The 16,268-nt window shown below is 41.7% G+C and overlaps 1 long non-coding RNA gene across 1 annotated transcript in view; it reads right to left on the bottom strand.

Moving 5' to 3' along the window:
* LOC109549027 (uncharacterized) overlaps positions 1–16,268 on the bottom strand; it is an 82,725-nt gene that overhangs the window by 55,239 nt on the left and 11,218 nt on the right. The window lies entirely within an intron of this gene.

The raw sequence follows: 16,268 nt of genomic DNA, 5'->3' as shown, positions 1-16,268 counted from the left end.
ATCCTGAACCAATCTCTCCAGTTCTTGTACTCTGGGATATAGTAGTATTTGTTCCCCAACTGGTCTGTGCCTATCTTCTCCTTCACTTCCTTTGACAGCACTCTCCACAAGACGTGGAACAAATTCTGAGACCAACCCATGCCTTCCCACCAGCTCCAGCCGAGCTAGTGTTTTACTAAACAATGGGTTATAAGCCATTTAGCAGGATATAAAATGAGACATGAGACAACCAGCATTCTTTAAAGGAAACAGAATAAAATGGAAAGTAACAAAGTGTATCACAAATAGTAAATATAAGTGTTGTTTCGTGAAACTTTTTTTCTGAATATATATACGTATAACTTAGTCCTGCTTTACAACACTATTGTTTTTAACTATGAGTCAAATTTTTTAAAAATACTGAAATAAAACATGTGAAGTATATAGCAGAAGGCATGGCCCATAGCAAGCTATTGTTAGTGACAACAAGAAATCACTGGTACCCCAAGGTCTACAGTCACAAATTGGGGACCACTCCTGTAAAGACCTGGCTTGCTAGGAATGTAGTGGGCCATCATTTTCAATATATCCTCCAGAGAGACCAGAACAAGGCTTACCATAGAGAAAGGAGAAAATAAAAATATGCCTCTAGAAAATAGGATAGAGTTTTATTTAGCTCGCCTCAAGAGACAGCTTGAATACCATCTATGTTAATTGCTGGTCATTTGGCTTCATACAAGTTATTTAATTTCTCTGGGCCTCAGCTCCCTAAAATAAAGATAATAATAGTAGCTGCCACATAGGTTTGTCACAAGAATTAAATTAGTTGAATTTTAAAAGTGCTCACTATGCCTGGCACATAGTAAGCGCTCAAAAATCATCAACTGTTGCTATAGTTGCTATTATTATTATTACTATACTGAGAATAGACCAAGCTACAAATAGTGACCATTTTTCTACTTCCTCCCTTAGTTTCAAATGATTTTTATCTCTTATTGTTATTCCTGCAGCAAAACAAAAGACTTTTTTTTAAACCAAATAAAAGACTGTGAACAACTTTTTCTTTAGGAAGTCCTTTATATATTACCACCTACATTCATCTTTTCTCTGAGCTCTAAGTTATTTTTAATAATAATAAAGGGTTATTTATTTTTTGTCTTGGGTGCCTGGCAGAGGTTGTTTGTATATAAATGCTCACATCCTATCTGTATGCTGAAATTTCATCAGGAGATCCAAAGGTGCTAAGCCCAGCTTTCTGGATATGCTATTTCTTGCTTCCACGTGGAAAATACCATATGGAATTGATGTGATCCGTGAAAAGGGGAGTTGAACTTTCTAATATTCACAGACATATTGGCCCCTGGATTAAATTTGAGATTTAATACACCAAAACCCAGTCCCCTGACAGAGCCTGGTAACCTAAAAGTCTAAAAAATAGACTTTCTGGATGACCACTGAGTTTCTAAATCACATTAGCCTTTTGTCAAGTCACACAGCAGGTAAATAGTGGAATAATTTAGGTTCTCGACATCAGGGAAAAAGCACACACTCCAGCGAGGAATTAACCTCTCCAAGGTTAATTAACCTCTCCATTTCTTCTTTGCCTTCCTCTTGTCCTACAAGTGTCTCTTAAAATCATAAGGCATCTATCTACCATGCTTTGACTCATGGTCCTGTTCTATTGGGGCCTGCCAGCCCAACGGGGTTCAGATGCCACCCATCTGACATCCCACCTGAATCCCTATGCTCTGTGTCTCTTTTAAGTCTCCAGAGACAAACATTTCTGACCCAAAGTAAATAAACTGCCTAGGGCGCCAGGCAGAATCTCATGAGCATAAATAACAGCAACCAAAGGCAGAGCCAAAAGAAATGGACCGTAACGAGGGAATTTTTCCCAACATTTTAACATGAAAATTTTCTAAGATGAAAGTTGATAGGCTAGTATAGCCAGTATCTACACACCCACCACCAAGATGGAACAGCTGTTCATAATTTGGCATTATGTATGTATGTATGTATGTATCCATTTGATCCTGCCTATGTGTGTGTATGCTGAACCATGTGAAAGTAAGCTGCTGGTATCAGGACACTGCACCCCTAAATAGTTCAGCATTCGTCTTCTCAGAATGAAGACATTCTCCTTTGTAACCTTAGTAGAATAACCACACCTAAGCAAATTAAGGGGAACTAATATCATCTAATATGAGCCCACATTCCAATCACCCTCCTTATCCTAAGAATTAAAACATGGTGTTTGATTACTATAGCTCTTCAGGCCCTTTAAAATAGAGCAGTCCTCCTACCTCTTACTTCAATGGCACTGACTCCTGCATGTGTCTGGGCCAGTTGTCTATAAAATGTGCACTGGTAGGTTGTAATCGTGATCGGAAGAAGCAGGAGAGGAGAACGGGGCACAGCTCAGGGTAGCAGGGAGAATAAACTGGACTTTGCATCTCACTCAGAGTAGAGGACAATGGCTCCCCAGCCCGACACACCCCTGCCCTCACTCCACTTCTCCACCTCACAGACCTCACTGCAGCCACGCTGGCTTCCTTGCTGCTCCCCAACAAGCTAACAACACACCCAGCTCAACACGTTGGCTCTCTTTCCCTTCCTTGGAAGGCTCTTCTCCCCCATAGCCAAATGGGTGCCCCCATCCCACCCCCCCTCCCCCACCGCCTCCAGGTCTTCACTCATCCTATTTAAAATTGCAAACCACGCTCCCCACCTTATTGTGTCCTCACAGCGTATTTCTCCATCTAGCTTTTCATGCATTCTGTTTCTTTTGCTGACTGCTTCTCTCACCACCTGGAATATACGCTCCTCCAGAACAGGGTTTTCGTGTGATAGTGCTCATGGCTGTATCCCCAGCTCCTATATTAGTACCAGGCCCTGTTCAATCAACATATATTTATCAAGATCCTCTGCTATGCTCCAGACACTGGCAGAGCAGCAGGACATCAGATGTGCCCCTCAGAGTTGACACATGCCCTAGGCCAGCAGTGACGCTACTGCTCAGCATTAAGAATGGCTCTCAGAAGCCAGATGAGACCCTGGACCTGCCCAGGGCCATTCCCAAGCCTTGGCATTTGCTTGGAGCTAGAGCTGACCGTACAGCTCACTCCTGCTGTCCCACTGTCCCCCTCATGAATCCCACAGTTGCCTGTGCAGGTCTCTGACAATTCACCTGGGCCTGACAACTCCTCAGTGTGTCCACTACAAAGTTGCCCTTCCCTTCCCTCAGGACCACATCATCCCTCCAGTCACCCCCTCCCACCTGTCCTCCTCAAAGCCAACGCACTGACCTTTCTAAGAAGCAACTGTGGCCAAGCCACTACCGCAGCTCAAAATGTCACTGGCATCCTCCCCCACGTAGGAAAAACATCAGCACCTACTCTCACATACGCATAAGACCCTTCTTGACCAGATAGCCACCTTCCCCACTCCCTCTCCTGCCACTCCTCACTTCACACTTGACAACACTGAATTATTTTTAGAAGTTTCTGGAATAATCCAGGCTCCTCACGCCTTGCACTTATTTAACCTTCTCTCCAGCATGCACCTCGGCTCCTACCCCATCACCTCCAGTTTGTGGTCCTGGGAAACTTCTACTCTTCCTGCCAGTTTCAACTCAAATGCTATCTCTCTGGGCACCTTTTCTGACTAGTAGGTGAACTTGGCCTCTCCCTTCTGTTATTCTTACACAGGGAATTTTGTCTAAAATGAAACTCACTTTAACAGTGCCACCTCACCATTATTTGTTTCTCTGTCTACCAGCTAGACATCAGCATGGTCCTGGGAGGCATGCCCTATGAAGGGGCAAGGGTCTTTCATCTTCCTATCCAAAGAGTCTTTGGCAAAATACTAGGTGTTTAATAAATTTGGACGACTTGGTCTAAGGAGCTATTTTGCCCTGGGCAGAGCTGTTTGTTGAGGGCCTTGAGGATCAGAATTAGTGACCCTCATCTTCCCCCATTCTGATTTTATGGCTCAGGCCTTGAGTTAATGGTAAACGTCCTCATTGTTTCGGTTTGCTGAAACATTATGTAAACCCAACATCAGGCGGCTGTTTGACTGGCGACAAACAATTCTACATTCCAGAGCATGCTGACCTCGTGGCCAGTTTGTTTTGTTTGCTTTTCACTAACAAAGAGCCTCTCATTTAAACATCTGAAAGTTAAACCACATTCTATGTTCCATCTTGTGCCCCCTCATACAAATGTCAGTGTGTGTGTGTGTGTGTGTGTGTGTGTGTGTGTGTGTGTGTGTCTGTCTGTCTGTGTGTCTGTGTGTGTAAGACAGGGACAGAAATAGAGGGATACAGAGACAGAGAGAGATAAAGAAGCCATGGAATTGGCTGGCTGCTATGCTTCAAACTAACTCTAATGCCCTGACCCAAAAGAGGACTGCATAATGCACAAGGGACTGGACACCAGGTCCAAAGGGTCATGGTGAGGTGCCACTAGCCTTAGCAGACCACCTGCTTCCAAAGTATTTTTTTTTAATTAGAGTGTAATTGTTTTACAATGCTGTGCTAGTTTCTGCTGTACAACGAAGTGACTCAGCTATATATACACATATGTCCCCTCCCTTTTGGACCTCCCTCCCACCAGCCCCATCCCACCCATCTAGGTCATCACAGAGCACTGAGCTGAGCTCCCTGTGCTATACAGAAGGTTCCCACTAGCTGTCTGTTTTACACACGGTAGTGTATATATGTCAATCCTAATCTCCCAGTTCGTCCCACCCTCCCCTTCCTCCGCTCCCCCATGTCCACATGTCCATTCTCTACTTCTGTGTCTCTATTCCTGCCCTGCAAATAGGTTCATCTGTACAATTTTTCTAGATTCCACATATATGTGTTAACATGGAAAACATCCTTGCCAATTCTCCACTCCATTTTACTTCCCTCTTAGAGACAGTATCTTTTTCACCCAACTGAGTCCAGACAATTATATGGGTCTAATGTTCTGGTCATGGTCAACACTCATTAAACAGCAGCATTAAGAGTTCTCCAAGAAGTTTAGGCTAATTTTCTACAACTAAGAATCTTCTATTTTGTGAATAAGCTTCTGTTGTTTCTACCCATGATATGTTGACATGGCTGCAATATCACTTAGTGTTATTACTGAAAATTTTTCAACCGTTATCTTTTCCCACTGAAGACCTTCATCCATGGTTCTGCACAGGGTGGCAGTGCAGAAGGACACTTAGACTGCTAGAAGGCTCATGCTAAGAGTCTACAGTCTTCAGGCTGAAGGTGAAGAAGCATCTCTTGCAGGGTCTAGAATCCTTCCCCTGACTGTTGACATTGTTTTAGTCTGTCTGGTTTGAACCAAAGCCAGCTGAATCTCCTCCAAGTTCCAGTCTTGGTCAGATCTCAGGAGACAGCCTGTCTGGTTGTTCAAAAAAGAATATCTGCCTGAATAGCCACCCCAACCTGGAGTCACAGCAGATCACTGATGCCCTGTGACCCCAGCAAGTGTCCCTATTCATGGTGGAGGGGAGGGCAACAACATTAAATCCTGCAATCTCCACATCTTAGGTTACTGAAGCCTGAATAAGAAGCCCTATGAGCAGACAGTGAGGCTTCAGGGCCAGTTTCCATCTTGCACAATCAGCCTCTCCTGCCAGGCATCTATGTCGTCTTCATTTTTTCCCCTCTTTACCCATGGGCATCTCCTCTTAGGGCCTCAAAGCACTTTTGATTGTCCGCCACTATTTAGTAAGCATATAAAGGGCCTGACCATGATCAGTTCCCTGAAAAGATAGGAGAGAACTAGAAAAGAGGTCTCCACTCACAAGGAGCTTATAATCCAGAGATGGAGATAAAGATGAAAACATTAAAAATGGATATGGGAGTTCCCTCCCTGTTGGTTGTTTGGCCTGAGATGACCCAGCTGCAGCCTGCAGGCCCTTTGGTGGGGTTAATGATGGACTCCAGGAGTCACAACAAGGAGTACTAACCGGAACTTCTGTTGCAGGTGCTCTTGTCCCTGTGGTGAGCCACAGCCATCCCCTCCCTCTGCAGGAGACGCTCCAACACTAGCAGCCGTGTGGGTGACAGGGTCTTGGTGCTCTGGCTGGATGTCAGGTCTGAGTCTCGGAGGTGGGAGACCCAAGTTCAGGACATTGGACCACCAGAGACCTCCCGGACCCACGTAATATCAATCGGCCAGAGCTTTCCCAGAGATCTCCAACTCAACGCTAAGACCTAGCTCCACTCAATGACCAGAAAGCTCCAGTGCTGGACATCCCATGCTAAACAACTAGCAAGACAGGAACACAACCCCACCCATTACCAGAGAGGCTGCCTAAAATCATAACAAGTCCACAGACACCCCAAAACACACCACTGGACATGGTCCTTCCCACGAGAAAGATAACATCCAACCTCATCCACCATAACACAGGCACCAGTCCCCTCCACCAGGAAGCCAACGCAACCCACTGAACCAACCTCACCCACTGGAGGCAGACACCAAAAATAACGGGAACTATGAACCTGCAGCCTGCGAAAAGAAGACTCCAGACACAGTAAGATAAGCAAAATGAGAAGACAGAAAAACACACAGCAGATGAAGGAGCAAGGCAAAAACCCACCAGACCAAACAAATGAACAGGAAATAGGCCGTCTACCTGAAAAAGAATTCAGAGTAATGATAGTAAAGATGACCCCAAATCTTGGAAATAGAATGGAGAAAATACAAGAAACGTTTAACAAGGACCTAGAAGAACTAAAGAGCAAACAAACAGTGATGAACAACACAATAAATGAAATTAAAAATTCTCTAGAAGGAATCAATAGCAGAATAACTGAGGCAGAAGAACGTATAAGTGACCTGGAATATAAAATAGTGGAAATAACTACTGCAGAGCAGAATAAAGAAAAAAGAATGAAAAGAAGAGAGGACGGTCTCAGAGACCTCTGGGACAACAGTAAACACACCAACATTCAAATTATAGGGGTCCCAGAAGAAGAAGAGAAAAAGAAAGGGACTGAGAAAATAGTTGAAGAGATTATAGTTGAAAACTTCCCTAATATGGGAAAGGAAATAGTCAGTCAAGTCCAGGAAGCGCAGAGAGTCCCATTCAGGATAAATCCAAGGAGAAACATGCCAAGACACATATTAACCAAACTATCAAAAATTAAATACAAAGAAAACATATTAAAGGCAGCAAGGGAAAAGCAGCAAATAACATATAAGGGAATCCCCATAAGGTTAAAAGCTGATCTTTCACCAGAAACTCTACAGGCCAGAAGGGAGTGGTAAGGTATACTTAAGAGTGATGAAAAGGAAAAACCTACAACCAAGATTACTGTACCCAGCAAGGGTCTCATTCAGATTAGATGGAGAAACCAAAAGCTTTACAGATAAGTGAAAGCTACCAGAATTCAGCACCACCATACCAGCTTTACAACAAATGCTAAAGGAACTTCTCTAGGCAGTAAACACAAGAGAAGGAAAACACCTACAAAAACAAACCCAAAACAATTAAGAAAATGGTAATAGGAACATACATATTGATAATTACCTTAAATGTAAATGGATTAAATGCCCCGACCAAAAGACACAGACTGCTGAATGCATACAAAAACAAGACCCGTATATAAGCTGTCTACAAGAGACCCACTTCAGACCTAGGGACACATATAGACTGAAAGTAAGGGGATAGAAAATGATATTCCATGACAATGGAAATCAAAAGAAAGCTGGAGTAGCAGTACTCATATCAGATAAGATAGATAAGATAAGGTTGCCCACTCTCACCACTATTATTCAACATAGTTTTGGAAGTTTTAGTCACAGCAATCACAGAAGAAAAAGAAATAAAAGGAATCCAAATCAGAAAAGAAGAAGTAAAACTGTCACTGTTTGCAGATGACATGATACTATACAAAGAGAATCCTAAAGACGCTACCAGAAAACTACTAGAGCTAACCAATGAATTTGGTAAAGTAGCAGGATACAAAAGTAATGCACAGAAATCTCTTGCATTCCTATACACTAATGACAAAAAATCTGGAAGAGAAATTAATGAAAAGCTGCTCAGCATCACTAATTATTAAAGCAATGCAAATCAAAACCACAATGAGGTATCACCTCACACCAGTTAGAATAAGCATCATCAGAAAATCTACAAACAACAAATGCTGGAGAGGGTGTGGAGAAAAGGAACCCTCTTGCACTGTTGGTGGGAATGTAAATTGATACAGCCACCATGGAGAACAGTATGGAGGTTCCTTAAAGAACTAAAAATAGAACTACCATATGACCCAGCAATCCCACTACTGGGCATATACCCAGAGAAAACCATAATTCAAAAAGACACATGCACCCCAATGTTCATTGCAGCACTATTTAAATAGCCAGGACATGGAAGCAACCTATATGCCCATCGACAGACGAATGGATAAAGAAGATGTGGTACATACATACAATAGAATATTACTTAGCCATAAAAAGGAACGAAATTCGGTCATTTGTAGAGACGTGGATGGATCTAGAGATTGTCATACAGAGTGAAGTAAGTCAGAAAGAGAAAAACAAATATCATATATAAACACATATATGTGGAACCTAGAAAAATGGTACAGATGAACCGATTTGCAGGGCTGAAATAGAGACACAGATGTAGATAACAAACCTATGGACACCAATGGGGGAAAGTGGCAGGGCGGGTTGTGGTGGTGTGATGAATTGGGAGATTGGGATTGACATGTATACAGTGATGTGTATAAAAAGGATGACTAATAAGAACCTGCTGTATAAAAAATTAAATTTAATTTAAAAAAAGAATATAAAATGGAGAAAAGACAGCCTCTTTAATAAGTTGTGCTGGGAAAACTGGACAGCTACATGTAAAAGAATGAAATCAGAACAATTCCTAAGACCATACACAAAAATAAATTCAAAATGGATTAAAGACCTAAATGTAAGGCCAGACACTATCAAACTCTTAGAGGAAAACATAGGCAGAACACTCTATAACATAAATCACAGCAAGATCACTTTTGACCCACCTCCTAGAGAAATGGAAATAAAAACAAAAATAAACAAATGGGACCTAATGAAACTTAAAAGCTTTGGCACAGCAAAGGAAACCATAAACAAGACGAAAAGACAACCCTCAGAATGGGAGAAAATATTTGCAAATGAAGCAACTGACAACGGATTAATCTCCAAAATATACAAGCAGCTCATGCAGCTCAATATCAAAAAAACAAACAACCCAATCCAAAAATGGACCTAAACAGACATTTCTCCAAAGAAGACATACAGATGGCCAAGAGGCACATGAAAAGATGCTCAACATCACTAATCATTAGAGAAATGCAAATCGAAACCACAAATGAGATATCACCTCACACCGGTCAGAATGGCCATCATAAAAAAATCTACAAACAATAAATGCTGGAGAGGATGTGGAGAAAAGGGAACCCTCTTGCACTGTTGGTGGGAATGTAAATTGATACAGCCACCATGGAGAACAGTATGGAGGTTCCTTAAAAAACTAAAAATCGAGCTACCACATGACCCAGCAATCCCACTACTGGGCATATACCCTGAGAAAACCATAATTCAAAAAGAGTCATGTACCACAATGTTCATTGCAGCACTATTAACAATAGCCAGGACATGGAAACAACCTAAATGTCCATCGACAGATGAATGGTTAAAGAAGATGTGGCACATATATACAATGGAATATTACTCAGCCATTAAAAGGAACAAAACTGAGTTATTTGTAATGAAGTGTATGGACCTAGAGTCTGTCATACAGAGTGAAGTAAGTCAGAAAGAGAAAAACAAATACCATATGCTAACGTTCATATATGGAATCTAAAAAAACGGCACTGATGAACCTAGGAAAAGGGCAGCAATAAAGACGCAGATGTAGACAAAGGATGTGAGGACACAGGTGGGGAAGGGGAAGCTGGGACAAAGTGAGAGAGTAGTATTGACATATATAAGCTACCAAATGTAAAATAGATAGCTAGTGGGAAGCAGCCGCATAGCACAGGGAGATCAGCTCGGTGCTTTGTGACCACCTAGAGGGGTGGGATAGGGAGGGTGGGAGAGAGATGCAAGAGGCAGGGGATATGGGGATATATGTATACATATCACTGACTCACTTTGTTGTACAGCAGAAACTAACACAACATTGTAAAGCAGTTATACTCCAATAAAGATATTTTTTAAATTATTATAGTGTATACACATATATGGAGCCTTTTGATCAATAAGTTTTTCTACAAATGGCTGAGATCATCTTCAGATTGTCATTTAAGACCTGTCCATGAAGGGGGCAGAGGTGGGGTGGGATATGATTCAGTACTTTAAATAATCTACTTTTAAGACATTTTAAAACACTACGGAATTGAATTATAGTGACTTCAAATATTTTTCATTTAATTACAGTCTTTTAAATTTACTGAAAAAATCCTCATCAAATTTACGATTTCAAATTTATGTTTAAATGTGCAAAAATATACACATTTTATTAACACAGGCTTTTCTCTTCTCTTTCTCTCCCTATTGCTATCTATTATCTATCTATATACATGCATGTGTGTGTGTGTGTGGGGTGTGTGTGTGTGTGTGTGTGTGTATGTTTCTCATTTCTACCAGGAAAATGTAGAGAAAATTTTAATGCTGATCTCCAAACACTAATATAACTGAGATATCTGGTAATTAATATTACAAACAACTTAGTAAAGAGACAGATAAGTGTGGTAGAAAGAGCTTAGGCACTGGAGAAAAGCATGAATTTAACCTGCTCCTTTCTCATTATACGGACTTGGAAAAGAATAATAATCCTTATCTCATAAGATTTTTTATGGGAGAAAAGGATTAATGTTCATAAAGTATCTAGCACAGTATTAAATATGCTGTTTTAAGCTGCCTTGTATACCTTTGGGAATTAGGTATAAATCATTAAAGTCCATGATAACTTAACTCTCTCTTTTTATACGTTAATAAGCATTTATTAATTAACTGTATTATCTTCAATAATGAAATCACGCTTTCAAGCCTTATCTGGAAATGTGTGATAACCAGGACCCCTGCAAGTGGACAGTTTAATCAAAGTCAGGTAAGGTTTACTTAGCAATAGGCGGAGTTGTGTGTTTAATGGAGGCTCAATTAGAAGGTATACATTCTGCCAAAGGAACGGAGAGGAGATCGTGCATGAGGAGCACATGAGTGAGAAAGGAAGAACAGAAAAAAGCTGGAGACAAGAGAAATCAAATCCATCAACGGAAATAGAAACTCTGGAGTCCCTGTGGAGTGACAGCGTGATCTAGTGGAATGCTCACAGGCTTGGCAATCAGCGGGTTCCAAATTCCTGGTCAGCCACTGGTAGCTGGGTGACCCTGGGCAAGGCATGTGACCTTTCTGAACCTCCACCTCATCGTGGCAAAACACGTAAGATATTCCCTACCTGGCATGGAAGATTAGAGGTGATCTACATAGAACGCACGACACAATGCCACAGAGACATCTAATTAGTAACTCATTACTAATTAGTCCACAGAGACATCTAATTAGTAACTCATTATTACCTCCTAGTTATCATCTGCTATTGTCATCGCCTAATGCCAGTGCTAAGCAGATCCGTAACATAACAAACTAAAACTAGTCAACTATCCAGCTAAAATAAGAGCAGATACTGATGAGCTAGAAAACGAACAACAGACAACAAACAAAAAATCTTTTTGTAGCACTAGCAAGATCAACCAAGAAAAAAAATAGAGGAATAATAATAGTATGAAAAAAATATATTTTGATGTGCCTATAAGGAATGAGGTTTTAGAAGACCTGGTAGCTAAATATCAAGAAACCAGAGTTCACCAGCTATACCTTATCACCTTCAGTAAATGCAGCCATGTTCCAGTGCAGAGTTGCCCAGGTAGAACCAGAAAGGAAGAAAGCCTGGCTAACGAACTAGAATTGCAGACGTCAGATCAAGAAATTCAGTATGTACCTGATGCAATATCACTGGATGATACCCCTTCTGTGGAGAAGATTAACATGCTGATTTGGGAAGTGGGATTCTGGCCCTTGGAAGGAGGAGGTGGAGTCAGGGAGGTTTTCTTTCTCCCAGAGTTCCCCAACGATGGCTCACAGTACAATAGTGATCAACAGTAGAAGGACAGTGCTTAGAGGCTGACCACTCCAAAAAGACAAGGGAAATAGGTAAAATCACAACAACGGGGACCCACAACATTCCTTAAGAATTTCCTGCAAAATTTCAGTTCCTGCAGGGGCCAAAGAGTGGGATCATTTTAGGAAAGACACATCCTGCTTGTGGGTCCTGGATGCTAGATCCTGAACAGCAGCAGCAGCATCCCAAAACACATAGGAAAACAAAGAAGCAAAAACCATAAGCTCCAGAATCATTTAAAGTAGTAACACCATATCCTAAATCCTATAAAATAAGAATAAATATATTGTATGCACTGATTATACAAGGTCTCCCTGTGTTCTCTAAACAGCTCTACTGTGTAGCCTAAAAACGTATATTTTAGTTACAAGGAGCTTTAAACATGTAACTGACAATAATTGTCTTCCTGGAATTCAGAAGAGTCTTTGAGGCAATGCTACAAATGGCCTAGCTCTCCTAACAAAACTAAACAAGTACAAACTCCAACCCAAGAAGTCTGTGCTGCTGCCTTCTTATTCTCATCACATGCGTTAAATTAATTAAACAAGGAGGGCATTAGACCAAGGTGACTCAAATGCTCTAATGCAGCTCTAATGCTTGGCACCTACATAAGCCAACCAAAATCTAAGCCTGTAAATGCCTCAGGGTTAAGAAATCGAAACCTAAGTAGAACCAATCACAGACAGCCGACTAGGCTTTCCTGAATGCGGCAACGGCTTAAGCTACAGCCAATCATATAATCTCCTTGCTTTGCTTCTAAGTCTTCTCTCTGAGAGTCCTGCCTCTAGCCCCTAACTACCTCTGGTTTGTCTCTGCCTGATTAGAATCCATATTTGCTCGGGGAAATGCTTAAACATTTTAATATGCATCAGTTTATCTTTCAGCACATTGAAACTCAGTCCTAACTACCATCCTGGCTTATTGTCACGTTCTCTGACATTTAAAAGAGATCACCCGCCTCACCCCCACTCTCACCCCGCCACAGTTTAAAATAAGGGAAGTAAGACTCAGGGAGGTTGAGGGACAGTCACAATCATAATGACGCTAGTGTTTATCCCTCCATGAATGCTAACCAGATCATTTTAATGACACCTAACTATTATATCCACGTAGGTTGCCAGTCCTCAGCATGTATGAGTGACTAGTGTAACTCAGTTATGACTGATAGAAAAACTAAAATGAAAATTAAGGTGAGGTATCATGTTCAGTCACATGAGAAATCTATTATTTTGAAGGTTGCCACAAATGCACTGCAATTCGGATGTTCATATCAGACCAAAGACAATTTGGAGTGTTCTTAGTCACGTGAAGTTTATAGTGGCAGTCAGTCCTCCAAGCAATTCACACATCGCAGAAATGCATTTTTAATCATAATTTTATAGGGCTGTATTTTTAAAAGCAACTTTAAAGATATTTCATTGAAAGGAATATGTCACTAAAATGACTAAAATTCTGAAATCCAATCACAGTTTCCTTCACTTCCTCTCCTTCCCCACTCCCTCCAAGCCACCATCAGTCCACCCTCGATTCTGACCCCACTTGCCTGACATAAGCCTGCAAGAACCATCACTGCAACACCCTGCTGGCCTCCTGAGAAAAGCATTCTGGTCTCTCCCTTTATCTCTCCGCCACAAATCTGCAAGTCCCTCCCTAAGTCTTGGTGGTCCTTTTGTTTGCCTTGAATAGACCTACTTTCACATCCACTATAATACCAGCAGCAAACTGATTCCATATTGCAGCCTAAATCCTACCCACATCCACAAGAAGGATTGGGCCATCCAAGCACCCATTACAGATACCAATTTATCAGGAAGGTGCACTGAGCCAACACAGGAATGTCGGCAACTTGTTGCCAGTGAACTCAGCTGTCCACATGAAACTTTTCACATAACTGGCCAGACATAAGCCCACTCCTGGCTCCCACCAACATATATATTAAAGCATCCTGCAAGGCACAGCCTTTTCTCTACGGTGTGCTTTAGCAAGTTAGATGGTTTGCCCACAGAGTCACAGATCTTGAGATCAGCTGATAGAACAGCTGAGGCCGGCACCAAGGGACCAATGACATGCTGAAACTGCAGGATGCAGACTGTAGTATGTATCAGTAACAAGTGGTTCACATTAGTATCTCAGTTTGAAGCACTGACCTAAGACTTCCATGAAGTTGTCCGGTTCAGAAATAAAAAAAGAAACTCAAAAAAAAAAGACAGAGAGAGAGAGAACTAAAGAAAAATGAGATCTGTTTTGCTATCATGTAAGTCAGAAAAAGAAACTTTTAAATACATATTGAACTACACTTTACTACTATTCAACAATTCATGTATTCAATACATGAATAGTACACTTCCCTTATACTTAGTAAATAGGAGTACTCATCACTACAGAAAATGTGATGTGTGAGACAATTTCAACTAAGTGTAAATGTTATGCTACATCTGGGTCTGTAATAAACCCCAATTTCTAAATATAAACATAGGCATGCACTTTTTAAAGAGAAAATCAGCTTCTCTTAGTTATAAGAAAATGACTACTAGATAAATATTTAAGGAATACCACTTCAAGACTGCCAAACTATTGCCCTGCCCCGAGAATTACCCCACCGCCCCATAACATGCTGGTCTGGCCCTGACCTCAGCCCCATTTTATTAGCCCACCCACACATAACATGAATCCCGGCTCTTCTCCTGCAATCCCTCTTCTCCCCCGCAAAGTTATCCCCCTTGTTATTTCTCTCTGTGGCTTCTATTTCAAAGGCAGAGAGGTTCCTGTTCTTTCCAATCTTGCTTCTTACTCAGTTCCCACACATAATTTTGGTTTTATCAATCCCTTCCTCCCCCACCTCTTTAGTCTCCTCCTCTTTACTTCAATCCTTCCTCTTGGGTAACACCAAAGGGAGCACGAGGCTCCGTTACCCTAACACACTCATTCTTCTCCTCCCTGCTGCCCTGACTAACCATCCGTTCTCTTCTGCACGTCATCTCCAAACTTTCAAAGGAGCATTCTACTTGAAAGAGTAAGTGACCTCTATTTCCTCACCAGTTCCACATGCCTTAACCAAGTGCAAACACACTGACATCAGAACTGCAACAAGGAGGCTGGGGGCAGCTGTGGCAACCTGGAGGGGTCAATCCCCCCCAACCTCTCACACTCCCTCCACTACACCGCCGACACAGGGCCTCCAGCCAACATCCAACCCAAGAGGAATGAGGGCTAGGAGTGGTTTGAAATTTGGGATTTTTATGTGAAATCTAACAATTTCTAAATATTAGTTATTAATCTGATTTTTTTAAACACTGAGGATGAAATGAATTACCTTCTTATGGTTGGATTCAGCCTACAGCCCTGAAATTTGCAAACTATGCTTTAAATCTAAAAACAGTTTCAAAAGTCATCAGTGACCACTTAGCTGCCATAACCAATAGCCTTTCTCACCTCATTTTTCTCACCTTTCCGTGTGTGGTGGGGGGGGGCGTTTTATCACCAACTCCTGTGTTAAACTGCCGTAGCCAAGATTCTGTGACTCCATTCCTTCCTTATTGTTCTGTCGTCACCTCTTTCCTTAGCTTGTCTTGCTTGATAATTTTCTTTTTTCTCTTTCAAAACCCCTAATTGCAAAATCATCTAATATCTGGGATTCAACTATTCCCACTACAGAGCTCGCTCTCCCCGAAAAACTCCAGCTTCTCCCCCAAGCTCCAGTCTCAAACTTCTGTGTATAGGGTACAAGAACCCCCAAAATACCCCCTAATTCTCTTCCTTAGCACTGTTGCCACCAAATCCACTTATTCTATCCCTTTCCTTTTAGCCAACCAGCCTCAAAACTCCACCAACTGCTCCATCACTCCTGACACCCAATCAGTCATCACTTCTCTTCTGCGCCCTTTGCAAAATCTGTCATGACTGTCTCCACCTTTTCTTTCTTCCTCCTTGACTCTCATTAGCTCTCAGCTGGAGGACTAATCCCAGAGCCTATAAATCCACCTCCCCGGCCCAGGTCCTTCATCTCTTCACCTCCACCCTGCTGCAAAATTCATCTTCCTGAAGGACTCAAGTCCTGGCACTCCTGTGCTCAGAACAATTAAACTGGTCCCTGTTGCTTACCCAGAATGGAACTCATCACC

The sequence above is a fragment of the Tursiops truncatus genome, chromosome 3 (assembly GCF_011762595.2).
Source record: "Tursiops truncatus isolate mTurTru1 chromosome 3, mTurTru1.mat.Y, whole genome shotgun sequence".
Lineage (NCBI taxonomy): Eukaryota > Metazoa > Chordata > Mammalia > Artiodactyla > Delphinidae > Tursiops > Tursiops truncatus.
Note: the sequence above shows the minus strand (reverse complement) of the source record. Positions and strands in the feature narration are given on the sequence as shown.